The sequence below is a fragment of the Triticum dicoccoides genome, chromosome 7A (genome assembly GCF_002162155.2).
Source record: "Triticum dicoccoides isolate Atlit2015 ecotype Zavitan chromosome 7A, WEW_v2.0, whole genome shotgun sequence".
Lineage (NCBI taxonomy): Eukaryota > Viridiplantae > Streptophyta > Magnoliopsida > Poales > Poaceae > Triticum > Triticum dicoccoides.
The window spans coordinates 523,017,905-523,032,315 of NC_041392.1; positions in this window are offsets into that span (position 1 = coordinate 523,017,905).

Consider the following 14,411-nt stretch of genomic DNA (forward strand, 5'->3'; position numbering starts at 1 on the left):
AGGGATCGTCTGGAGAGTTTGAGCTGGCTGGTGTATCTGTTTGGAGTGGAACTGGCACGCTTCACACTTGGTTACTTGTGCAGTTGCATCCTGGAGGGCTGTCGGCCAAAAGAAGCCTTGCCGGCAAGTGCCCTTGCGCCTATGTGGTGGCCACATATGCCTCCATGTATCTCTGCCAACAACTTTTGTCCATCTTCCCGGCAAATACACTTCAATTTCACACTGTTGAGTCTTCTTCTGTACAGTATGTTATCGACAAACTGGTACATACTTGACTGCCGGGCTACTCTTTCCGCTTCTTCTTGCTCTTCGGGAAGTTCTCCTGTCTGAAGGAAATGGACAATCTGCTGTGCCCATGCTGGAGCTTGTGGCTCGACAACAAGGACTAAAGGCACATCTGCTGCTGCGGGAACATCCGCTTCTACGACAAGGACTTGCGGCCCTGCCGGAGCTTGATGTTCCCCGGCAAGCTTGCTGGAGCAAAACTTGTCGGGAGCGTCTGCTTCAACGGAACAAACCATAAGGTTTGCCGGAGCAGACTGCCCCTCAGCATTCTTGGTGTTGATCTTGGGGACTTTCTTGGCGGTGGCTTCGGGGAGCTCTGCCGGAAAGTAGTCGCCAGAAACCAACTTCCTCTTCTTGCTTTGTCCAGTTGAGGGTGTTACGGATGGTTGAGTCAACTTGAGCACAAAGATCCCTGGTTCCACAGGTAACTTTAGTGCGGCGCACTTTGACAGGCCATCAACAATGTCATTCTGAGCTCTCGGGATATGTTCCATCTATAGGCCGTCAAAGTGCTCTTCTAGCTTCCTCACTTCATCAACATATGCTTCCATCAATGGACTCTGGTAGTTCTTGTTCACTTGGCGGAGGACAAGCTGTGAGTCACCCCTGACAATGAGCTTCTTGATCCCAAGGTCTGCTGCGATTCTGAGACCGGCAAGCAATCCTTCATACTCTGCAGTATTGTTGGTTGCTTGCTCCTTGGGAAAGTGCATCTGGACTACGTACTTGAGGTGCTCTCCGGTGGGTGCGACAAGCAGCACGCCCGCACCAGCGCCTTGCAGCGAGAAGGCACCATCAAAGTACATCAGCCACTCTCTGCTTGCCTCTTTGACGGGGATGCTCGTCTCTGGAATTTCTTCATCTGGGGTTGGCGTCCACTCTGCTATGAACTCTGCCAATGCTCTGCTTTGGATAGTTGAAGTGCTCTCAAACTTGAGGCCAAAGCTTGACAGTTCCAGCGCCCACTCGACAATCCTGCCTGTTGCTTCTGGATTTTGCAGTATCCTCTTCAGCGGAAAGCGAGTGACGACTGTGATTTCATGTGCTTGGAAGTAATGGCGCAGCTTTCTCGAGGCCATGAGAAGGCCGAAAAGCAACTTCTGCACACCAGAGTACCTTGATCTAGCCCCCTGCAGAAGGGAACTGACAAAGTAAACTGGACGCTGCACCATTCTCTTCTGCATCTTATCATGCTCCTGCGCAGATCCATCTTTGTCGGGACCAGAGCTTGTCGGCGAAGCCCCCTGCTTGTCGCTGGATGCATCTGCCGTGGTTGCTGGCTCATCATCTGCCTCTCTCTCCGCCACTAACGCAGCACTAACCACTTGATTGGTTGCCGCTATATACAGCAGCAACTTCTCTTGCGGCTTAGGTGCGACAAGTGTTGGAGTGGAGGACAGGTATCTCTTCAAGTCCTGCAGCGCAGCCTCCACCTCCGGAGTCCATTTCATTGGACCTGCCTTTTTCAAAATTTTGAAAAATGGCAGGGCGCGCTCAGCAGATCTAGAGATAAACCTGCTGAGAGCAGCCACGCAACCGGCAAAACTTTGTACATCCTTGACGCGCTTTGGTGCTTCGATCTGCTCAATGGCCTTAATCTTGTCGGGATTGGCTTCAATTCCCCGCTGAGACACGAAGAACCCGAGAAGCTTGCCGGAAGGGACTCCAAACACGCACTTCTCGGGGTTAAGCTTGAGGTTGATCTTGCGCAGATTTGCAAATGTCTCGTCTAAGTCTTGAATCAGGGTCGCCCTGTTCTTGCTCTTGACCACTATGTCATCCATGTAAGCTTCCACATTTCTGTGCATTTGCAGCTCAAAAGCGTGGTGGACTACCCTTGCGAATGTTGAACCAGCATTCTTCAAACCGAAAGGCATCCGTACAAAGCAGTACGTGCCACACGGGGTGATAAATGCGGTTTTCTCTTCATCCTCTTCTGCCATGAAGATCTGATGGTATCCTGAGTATGCATCAAGAAATGAAAGCAAATCACATCCGGCTGTGGAGTCAACAATCTGGTCAATGCGCGGCAAGGGAAATGGGTCTTTGGGACAAGCTTTATTAACATCAGTGAAGTCAATACAAAGTCTCCATTTCCCGTTAGCCTTGCGCACAACAACAGGATTGGTCAACCACGTGGGATGGAGCACTCCTCTGACAAGGCCTGCTGCTTCCAACTTCTTGATTTCTTCTGCGATGAATTCTTGGCGCTCCACTGCCTGCTTCCTGACTCTCTGCTTGACGGGCCGCGCATGAGCACAGACGACAAGGTGGTGCTCAATTACTTTCCTGGGAACACCGGGGATATCAGACGGTTGCCATGCGAACACGTCGACATTCGCCCGCAGGAAAGCAACGAGCGCGCTTTCCTATTTGGGGTCAAGAGTGGCGCTGATGGTGAAGGTACCACCAGCGCCATCCTCCTTGGCGGACACCTTCTTGGTCTCAGGTGGGGCTGCCATTTCCTTCTTACACTTGCCGGTGGAGCTCGATGGTGCGTCCTCGACGGTAGCGCAGCACTCCGAAGAGGTGCGCTTGCCGGAGTGGGCATCAGAGCTCTTGCCGGACTTGGTCTTCTTCTTCCCCCCGGGAGCTTCAGCGGCAAGTGTCTTGCGTTCTGCTGCGGCTGCTGCTTCCCGGTAGATCTTGTCGGCACAGATAAGAGCATCTTTCTTGTCGCCAGGGACAGAGATGACACTTATCGGGCCTGGCATTTTCAGTACGTTGTACGCATAGTGAGATGCTGCCATGAACTTGGCGAGTGCTGGACGGCCAAGGATTCCATTGTAAGGTAATGGAAAGTCAGCAACATCAAATGTGACCCTCTCAGTCCTGAAGTTCAGTTCGCTGCCAAATGTTACCGGCAACGTGATCTTTCCCTTCGGCTTGCTCCTTCCCGGGTTGATTCCTTGAAATGTACCGGTCTCTTCAAGCTCGCTGTCAGGGATCTGGAGTTTCTGGAGCACCACGGAGGAGATCAGGTTCAAGCCGGCCCCGCCGTCCACTAGCATCTTAGTGACCTTGAGGTTGCGGATTGTTGGTGAAACCAACATCAGCAAGCACCCGACCGCAGTTATGCGATCCGGGTGGTCCTCAATATCAAAGATGATAGGCGTGCCAGACCATTTCAGAGGCTTGCGTGACTCGACGGGTGGTTCTGCTGCATTAACTTCCCGCACCCACTGCTTGAGCTGACGGTGCGAGGTATGCAGAGAAGCACCACGGTCAACGCACAAGACCTCTGTGGCTTTCTGGAACTCCTGCTCATCAGTCTCCTCGTCATCCATGTCTTCATCGTCGTTGTCATCTTCATCCTTGTCGCGGCCGCGGGGAGGTCTGTCTCCTTGCCGCTGCTTGGCCTTGCCGCGGCGTCCTCCTCGGACGGGACGTTTCTTGCCGGATCCCCCAGCACCTTCCTGGCCTTCTCCTTGTCGCGCCGCTCGTATTCAGCTTTCTGTTTCTCAACAAGCTGCTCGACTTTCTTACAATTCTGGAGATCATGGCCCTTGGTGCGGTGGATCTTGCAATACTGCTTGTTGGTGCCGTCTTGCTTGTCGGTGACCGCCACCTCCGCGGCAACCTCCTTGCCGGAGTCACCAGCTTTGGCTTCCTTGGCGCCACCACCGTTGTCGGACTGCTCAACAACTAGCACCTCTTTGCCTTTCCTCCTTCTGTTGTTCCGCCGCCGGTTTTTCCTTGACGGGGCAACATCTTCACTGTCAGATCCTCCCGCTCCTACATTCTCTCCGGGGAGTCTCCTCCCTTCCTCAGCGCGTGCACACTTGTCGGCCAGTGCATATAACTCACTAACGTCCCTGATCTTGCACATCGCCATTTCCTCCCGCATCCTGCGGTTCCGCATGTTCTGATGGAACGCGCTGATCACCGCGGCAGGGTGGACGTCTGGGATGTTGTGCTGCACACTGCTGAATCTCTAAATGTACTTGCGCAGGGGCTCTCCTTCCTTCTGGGCGAGCAGATGAAGATCACTCTCCTGGCCATGAGGCTTGTGTCCGCCTGTGAAGGCGCCGACGAATTGATGGCACAGATCAGCCCAAGAGGATATTGAGTTGTCCGGCAAGTGCATAAGCCAAGATCTGACGTTGGGCTTGAGCACCAGCGGGAAGTAGTTGGCAAGGATCTTGTCATCCCGTCCCCCGGCAGCCTGCACCGCGATGGTGTAGATGCTGAGGAACTCTGACGGATGCATCTTGCCGTCGTACTTCTCCAGTACGTTTGACTTGAAGTTCTTCGTGCTGGGCCACTGGACTTGCCGCAGCTCACGAGTGAACGCAGGGCAACCTACCGCGTACGGCAGATCGCCTGGTTCCCCTGGCGCATGCATGTCAACAGAGGGCCGAGCGCGCTTGTCGGATTGACGTCGCGCTTCTCTTCGGCGCTCGATGCGAGTTCGAGCGTCTTCTTGTTGTCGATCATGAAGAACTTGGCGCTGATCACGACGAGCTCGTGGATCCGAAGATGCGGCGGAGTCGCTGTCGAGGTGGATCCGGCGAGTCGGCGATCTTGGCCTTCGGGGCGGTGATTGCATGGTAGTTGCACCTCCACCCGTTTCGTCGCCACCGGCTCGCGCCTGGCAACCCTGCCATGGCGGTGACGCGCTCGGCCGCTGTGGAGTGTCGCCGTTGGCGTAGCCGATGAGACTCTGAATCGTGGCTCTCCATTCGTCGATCTTGTCCGACGTCGGAGGGTAATCTAGGAGAAGTTGAGCTCGCGCCAAAGCTTCTGCTAGAGTGGTGGGTGGCAGTGGCGGACGGCGCGAGGAGCGGGACGTGCTCGAACTTCTAACTATGTTAGAAGGAGCAGTATCCCGTCCAGGCGACCGTGCCCCGCTCGTGCCAACATGCTGGCGTGCATGCTGGTCTTGAGCGCCCCGAGATCCACCAGCTTGGTCTTGGCCTATCACGCGTATGGCACTACGAGTGCCATGACGCTGTTGATCTTGCGCCTCCTGAGAGTGGCGCGGAACATGTACAATCGCCGAGGTTTGTGCAGCCTTGTTCTTGGACCTGGCGGCATCATGAGCTTCCTCGTCGACGTCCATTCTTCCGCCGGCGTCCATTCCACCACCCGTTTGCTCCAACGGTGGCGGAAGTGACGTGGACGGAGCGGCTGGCGCCGAAGTCTTCTTCTTCGGTTGCATGTTGATGAAGGGAATGAAGATCTAGCTCGTGTGAACGCCGGATCAGGTTCACACAATCTCGACGCCCCCCTACCTGGCGCGCCAAAGATGCCGGGGCAACTGATCCTCGAACACCTATGGGGCCGGCGGACCGGGCCCCTTTCGGTTTGGCGGGGGGCGGAGATCACACGAAGAGCAGATCGAGGCGAAGCACACGAGCAGTTTACCCAGCTTCGGAGCTCTCCGGGGAGATAACACTCCTACTGTTGCTTGTCTGGTTCTATTAACTTCTTGCTCTAGAGAGAGAGCTAAGTGTTTTCTGGCTCACGAATGAATCGAACCGAACCCCCTCTACGTTACGCATAGGCCTCCTTTTATACGCTAAAGGGGTCACCGACAGGTGGCAACGCAGAGAAGGGTACAAATGTAAAAAGAGGGGTGGTTGGTACAGTTACTTGTACAGTGCACCCTACCTAACCCTGACGGCAGGGGACAAGGGCATTAAAGGCCCGTCTGAGTCGCCCAAACAGTGCAGAAAAGGACCGTTAGGGGCGCCACCGTTCGCCACGATGGCGATCTTGTCAGCTTCGCATGCCACTGCGCACCACTGGCTGCACAACCTCCCGCCACGCGCTCCTGGAGAGGCCCCCAGAGCGACACGTTGGTGGATGCGCTGGAGCGTGGGCACAGAGTGGCCGCCTGCCGCGGCAAGCGCCTTGCCACTGTTGTTATCTTGTCGGGTCCGGAAGCTTGTCGCTCACCGGGCCTCGAGGTACCTTGGTTGGTCTTCCCGGCAAGATCCTCTTGCCGGGGCCTTGTTGCCTTGCCGGAGCGCGAGGCGCGTCGCGGCAAGTTCCTTGGAGTGTCCTGGTTGGCCTTCCCGGCAAGCTCCTCTTGCCGGGGCCTTGTCTCCTGAGCTTAAATACTTTGTTCTTGAATGGCTCCAAGGGAACCTTGGAGGATCTTGGCGTTCGCCCGGCAAGCCTTGCCGCGGGGTGCTGCAACTGCCCGTGCACAAGTTCGGGGTACTAGGGTACCCCTATTCTAGTACACCGACATCCCTACTAAAAATTATTATGAGGGAGGAATACATGTTTGTAGGAGTTGCAATAATATCAAGTTTCCTCTCTATATGCTTAAAGTTTTGAAGTTATACTTGTTTTTCCTTCCTATGCTAGTTGATTCTTGTTCCTGTAAATTATGTGCTCACAAAATCCCTAGGCATAGGAAGTGGGTTAGATTTAAATTTGCTAGTAAAACTCTTCATGATGCTCTCTTTATGTTTCAATTCTTATCTTTTATGTGAGCATCATTGAAATCATCATGCCTAGCTAAAAGGCATTAAAGAAAAGCGCTTCTTGGGAGACAACCCAAAATTTACCCTTACTATTTTTGTGTGTTTACATGATTAGCTACTGTATTAATCATGTTTTATAGATTTTGTTTCAATAAAGTGCCAAGTAAGACCTTTGGGAAGACGGTGAAAGTTAATGTGATCTTGCTGTAAAAAATAGAAACTTTGCGCTCACGGGATTAGCTGTCATTTTTTACAAAAGAGTGCGATTGAGTTGATTCTTTTTTAAGAATATTAATAGAAAAATTCCTCACGTCCACCAATTTATTTCAGAATTTTTGGAGTAGCAGAAGTATGGTTGGTGTTCAGATCATTACAGACTATTCTGTTTCTGACAGATTCTGTTTTCATTGCATAGTTTGCTTGTTTTCTAGTTTCTATGGCTTATATTTCTCTATATAAATTGTAGAAATGATATGGTACAATGGTCATTGTATGAGAAAAATTATGAATCTTGTCTTTGACAGCACAAAGTGAATGGTTTACTCTTTATCATACTAACCTATCTCACGAAGTTCCGATAAGTTTTGTGTGATTGAAGTTTTCAAGCTTTAGGTGAGACATCGATATGAGGAGAATAAGGAGTGGAAATACCATAAGCTTGGGGATGCCCAAGGCACCCCAAGGTAATATTCAAGGAGACTCAAGCGCCTAAGCTTGGGGATGCCCCGGAAGGCATCCCCTCTTTCGTCTTCAAAACTATCGGTATACCTTACTCGGAGCTATATTTTTATTCGTCACATGATATGTGTTTTGCTTGGAGAATATTTTCAATTTTACTTGCTGTTTGAATAAAATCATTGTATCTGAAATCTTGAATGAAAAATAATCCTCCCATGGCTATTTAATTATTTGACTACTCAGTAGTCTTCACTTATATCTTTTTGGAGTAGTTTGTCATTTACTAACGTGCTTCACATATATCCTACGAGTAAATGGTTGAATGAATTGAATATAATAAATCTGAATTTATATACGATTCATATGCTTACAACATGGGGAGTAATGACTTCACACATAATAAGTATAGGTAGTAAACTTATTGGAAGTTAGCAAACGCAGAATTGGTCATTTGAACAATTCATGAAAGAATATTGAAGGAAGAGAGATTTCACATATAAATATACTATCTTGGACATCTTTTGCAATTGTGAGAACTCATTAAAATATGACATGCTAAAAGGTTGATGTTGGACTAGGAAGACAACTTAATGGGTTATGTTTTCCTATATCCGAAATGTTATATTGTCTTGGATCATCCAACATGTTGGGCTTGCCTTTCCCTCCCATGCTAGCCAAATTCTTTGCACCAAGTAGAGATACTACTTGTGCTTCCAAACATTCCTTAAACCAGTTTTGTCATGAGAGTCCACCATACCTACCTATGGATTTAGTAAGATCCTTCAAGTAAGTTGTCATCGGTGCATGCAATAAAACTTGCTCTCTAAATATGTATGATCTATTAGTGCGAAGAAAATAAGCTTTATACAAACTTGTGATAGGGAAGAAATAAAAGCAACGGACTGCATAATAAAGGTCTTTATCACAAGCGGCAATATAAAGTGACATTCTTTTGCATTAAGATTTTGTGCATCCAACCATAAAAGCGCATGACAACCTCTGCTTCCCTCTGCGAAGGGCCTATCTTTTAGTTTTACCTTCTACCCTTATACAAGAGTCATGGTGATCATCATCTTTCCCTTTTTACACTTTTTCCTTTGGCAAGCACTTTGTGTTGGACTGATCCGGATATATATATCACTTGGATGTAGGTTTTCATAAATTATTATTGTTGACATTACCCTTGAGGTAAAAGGTTGGGAGGCGAAACTATAAGCCCATATCTTTCTCCGTGTCTGATTAAAACTTTGAACCCATAAATATCACATGAGTGTTAGAAATTGTGAAAGATTAAATGATAGTTGAGTATGTGGAGTTTGCTGAATCAAAGCTCTTACATAGACCCTTCCCAAAAATAAGATGAATTGCAGTTGTTTGATGACTAAGAGCACGGTTTGTTAGTTTTCAAGAAAGTTTATGATCTATACTTTAACATGTGAATAGCTTGTTACTTGATCATGAGAAGTTTTATGAGTTGAGCTACTATTATGATATATAATGATGCTATAAAAAGTGATTGAAACTATCATTGGTCAAACTTAAGCACTTGCTAGCATTCACATTTCATAAATTATTTCTTTTATCATTTACCTACTCGAGGACGAGTAGGAATTAAGCTTGGGGATGCTGATACGTCTCCAACATATCTATAATTTATGAAGTATTCATGCCATGATTACAATAGTTTTATATGATTTTGGTATGATTTGATTAGAACTAACCCGGACAGACGCTCTTTTTCAGCAGAACTACCATGGTGTTGTTTTTGTGCAGAAATATAAGTTCTCGGAATGCGATGAAAATCAACGGAGAATTTTTTTGGAAAATATAAAAAATACTAGAAAAAAAATCTACTGGAGGGTAGTCCCGTGGGCCCCACGAGGGTGGGGGGCGCGCCCCTGTGCCTCGTGGACTACCCATGGGGCCCACTGAATTGTTCTCAATGCCAACCTCTCCTATAAATACCCAAACCTCCAGAAATTAACCTAGATTGGAAGTTCCGCCGCCGCAAGCCTCTGTAGCCACGAGAAATTAATCTAGGCCCTCTCTGGCACCCTCCGGAGGGGGCCATCATCACCGAAGGCTGTGTAGGAGGATCCCGGAGGGGCCATCATCACCATGAAGGCTAGGGGCCAGAGGGATAACCTCTCCCCATCCAGGGGGAGGCCATGGAGGAGGAAGCACAAGGGGGAGAACCTCTCCTCCTCTCTCTCTCGGTGGCACCGGAGTGCCATCGGGAGGGGAATCATCGCCGCGGTGATCGTCTTCATCAACATCACCATCATCATCACCATCCTCATCTCTTTTACACGGTCCACTCTCGCGCACCCCGCTGTAATCCCTACTTGAACATGGTGCTTTATGCCACATATTATGATCCAATGATGTGTTTTCATCCTATGATGTTTTGAATGATATCCTTTGTCTTTGGGTTGATTGTTGATCTAGATTGGCATGAGTTGTATGTTTTATTTTGGTGCTGTCCTATTGTGCCCTCCGTGTCACGCAAGCGTGAGGGATTCCCGCTGTAGGGTGTTGCAATACGTTCATGATTCGCTTATAGTGGGTTGCTTGAGTGACAGAAGCATAAACCCGAGTAAGGGGGTTGTTGCGTATGGGATAAAGGGGACTTGATGCTTTAATGCTATGGTTGGGTTTTACCTTAATGATATTTAGTAGTTGCGGATGCTTGCTAGAGTTCCAATCATAAGTGCATATGATACAAGAAGAGAAAGTATGTTAGCTTTTGCCTCTCCCTCATATGAAATTGCAATGACAACTACCGGTCTTGTTAATGATTGCCTAGGATAATTCCGCACACCGACCCATCATTATTCCACACTCACTATTTATAATATTTAGTAATATATTCTAACTTTATGATAACAACACCTACTTTTATATTTTATCTCTCCGATACCATGCAAAGTTATCCTCATCATACCTACAACATAGTTTTATTTCTTGTTTCTAGTTGGAAGCAAACGTTCGGTGTACGTACAGTCGTATCAGTGGCAGATAGGGCTTCAGATAATATTGATCTTACCTTTAGCTCCTTGTGGGTTCGACACTCCATACTTATCACTTCCACCTTTGGGAATTGCTATGATGATTCCCTGCACTTGGGGATTATCAGATAACAAGGCAGAGTAAGGAGCATTTGGTTATATTGCTAGGCTGGTCATAGTGGTGAGTAACTTGGACTAGTAACATGAATATGTTACTAGTCTATGTTACTACCTTCATAGTGGGTAGTAACATATGGATGGTAACATGCAAGTCTTCATTAATTGAGATATAGACTCATTTTACCTCAGTGTGTGTGTGTGTGTGTGTGTGTGTGTGTGTGTGTGTGTGTGTGTGTGTGTGTGTGTTTAACAACATGTGTGTGTGTGTTAGAGAGAGCGACACATCGACCTACTCCTACAAAGAGATGGTGTGTACCGTACGATTTAGCCGCGAGAGTCGGTGCATCCTCTCGTTTCCAGGCATCCAGTTGGGACAGGCGGATAGCTGCCACGCCCGATCCTGACCAGCCTGGCCCACCCAAAGCCCCTCCATCGCCCGCGCGCGCTTCCCGCCCAAAACGGTCAAATCCGCTCCAAAGAAATGGGCTGCATTCATGAACGGGCAGAGCAGACGCGACCTCTCACTGGCGCCTGGGTTGCAGGGAGAAGCGGATTCAAGAGTGATGGTTGCTTCGTCCGTCCAACTTACTGCTGGGTCTATGTGATTTGATGGCTCATTGGTCATTATTACTGAGGTGGTATGACTGCTGGATGTCCCACGCTTTCGGCGAAAGGAGGTACTACTAGATCACAATTTTCTCCATTCTTACAGCAGAGAAGTGCGAAAGCAGTGAAAACACGCAGGCTTAGTGATTACATGGCCCATCTCACACTATCACCATATTTTCTGGACACCATGCGACACCTAAGTCTTTACATCGTACTGTACTAGTATAGTACACACTATAATTTCTCAGCGAGATAAATTTGTACAATGCTATGAAGCTTCCAGCTTCTGTTTCATGTATCTTGCGTCCAAGGTTGCCCGTTGCAACATTTCATCAAATACAAAGGAGACTAACATGCATGCTATTGCATCTCAATGATTGACAGATCATAACCAATATGTACTCCCTCCGTTCCAAAATAAGTGTCTCAACTTTATGCAAACTTCAGTACAAAGTTGTACTACTACTAAAGTTGACACTTATTTTGGAACAGAGACAAGTAAAGAAAAAATGATCCATGTAGTCCCTAGTCCCTGGCTTTAATTTGCTGGCAATGTTGGAGCTTCCGAAGAAATGAAGTTTGCAACCCTTTGACCATCAGATCATTTTGTGCAGTTTCACCAATATCGAGATCAACATCCTTGTGGCAAAGAAATTGAAGAAGCGTGATTAGAATAAGATTACTTGGACTATTTAGTGATACATAAACTCATCACAAATACAGTACGTAGAAGCCAGTAGAGGTATGTGCGGGGCAAAGAAGTAGAGAAATATCCACATGGAGTGATGTGGGCAGCTGGAGCAGTGGTGCAAGCCGGCTGTAAAGGAAGTTGTACCCGAGGGATGTCGGGACGTAGCTCAACCTAGAGGAGACACTACAAAAAAAAACACTTCCGTGATGATACATGTTTGTCACAGTAGGTCACGTTTTCTGTCATGCATGTACATCCATGACGATTTTATGTCAGAATCAAGATAGTAATACCTGTGCTGTCGTAGAAGTGTTCCATGACATTACCAAAATTATCATCACAAAAGTGTCCACTTCCATGACGAAAAATCGCATGTCACAGAAGTGCTTTCGTCAAGGGTGACCGACACGTGGCATCCACCGTAACGGAACGTCGTTAAGCTACCGGGTCCAGTTTTGGATCCGATAACCCGTTAACAGCCCGGACCAATGGCAATTTTCCACCTGTAAAATCATCATTTGCTGGAGGAAACACGTGTCAGCTCCCCGTTGGCACATGTGTCACTCATCCAATGGGCGAGATGAGCTTATGAAATGTTGACACATGGACCAGCCCATAAAGTTTAAATGGGCCAGCCCAACTAAAGGCCCACAAGATTTTGCGGTCCATAATGGGCCGGCCCAGCAAAAGGCCCACGAGATTTTGCGGACCATAATGGGCTGGCCCAGCTAAAGGCCCACAAGATTTTGCGAGCCATAATGGGCCGGCCCAGCTAAAGGCCCGCGAGATTTTGCGGACCATAATGGGCCGGCCCAGCTAAAGGCCCACAAGATTTTGCGGACCGTAATGGCCGGCCCAGCTAAAGGCCCACAAGATTTCGCTGACCATAATGGGCCTGCCCAGCCGAAGGCCCAAAAGATTTTGATGACACTAGTAGGCCGGCCCATTAACAGGCTGCCATGTTTTGGGCCAAATGCCGGCCCATATTTGATCAGGTCCATTAACAACCTGCCATATTCTGGGCCTAATAAAGGCCCATATGGGATCCAGCCCATTAAAAGCCTACCACGTTCTGGGCCAAATTACGGCCCAGATCAGGTCCGGCCCTTTGAGAGGCTTTGGGCTAAATTATGGCCCATATCAGATTCGGCCCGTCAACTGGACGCTATGCTTTTGGGCCCACTTGATAAAGGCCCATTTAGTAATTCAGCCTGATATTAGTTTCGGCCTGTTAAAGGCCCGTGTAACATTTCGGCCCTATATATATTTCAGCCTGTTAAAAGCCCGTCATATAGTTGGGCCTAACTATGGCCCCGTTTGCATCCGGCCTGCTCACAGACGATAATTTGATTGGGCCAAACAAGGACCGAGACAATTTTGGCCTGTTATAAGCCCATGATTTGATTGGCACAATCATGGGCCGGGGTCTATTTCGGCCTGCTGCAGGCCCGTGAGCTGTTCGGCACTTTCCAGGCCCAACCTACTTTTCAGCCTCCTAAAAGCCCATTGAGTTTTCTTGGGAAAATAGGGCCGGTGGTTTACTCGGCCTATTAAAGGCCCGAATCTACTAGTGGGCCAATTTACATTTAGGCCTGTTAACGGACCAAGATGACGGGGCCCATGATGCGGATCATACATAGTGATTTGCATGACAACCCGATTATGTACCATAATTTTATGGTTTGGACGGTTTAGTACGAAGACAAGATATATATATATATATATATATATATATATATATATATATACAGTAAAATAACTGCAGCATCGTGAATAAGAAAGAAACCTAGACTATACAATAAAGAAATTACGGCATATTACATCCACTAGGCATCAAAGTTCGCCACTATGATAATAAAGCACAAGCAGACAGCAGATTACATACACTAGGCATCAAAGATCGCCACCAGTGCAATTAAACACGCCGACAAAATAATATACAAAACCGACAGCACTTCAATAGAGTTCAAGAAAGGTTAGCCCTACTCGGGAGCTGCATCACAAACAGCTGAGCAAGCTGATGAGACTGCACTTGTTTGACACTTATATCCTACTCACTCTGAAAGATAAACAAGCAAACAAATGACAAGTTTTGCACATATAAGTATCAATGCTGACAATTCATCACATTTCTTACTGACGAATAAAGTGACACCGTTTAAAATAGCATTAACACAATATGGTATTGTTCAGGTCAAGACATGGCAGGAAATGACATTGTGAAGGAGTTGGCAGCTTCACGACACCACTGAATTACAGATCAAGAACTCATAAGTATCAATGGTTAGTGTGCTGTCAATTTATCCCATTTTAGATTGACAAAATAAGATCACTTACTCTGTATAGTTTAATTTACATGGTATGAAGAAGGAACTTGGTTGTACAACTGAAAACTTAAATTGAGAAGGACAAACTTTTGTTTATGAAGTACATAATAAACTTTAAACATGCAATTTGATGCAAACACCAAAAATAAACAACTGTTGCAGTCATGCCTAACCAAATATACACAACAAAGTTTGAAGGCTTGAGAATGACACACTTACATTATTGGTGAAGGCAGGCTTTATAAAGCCCTTGCCC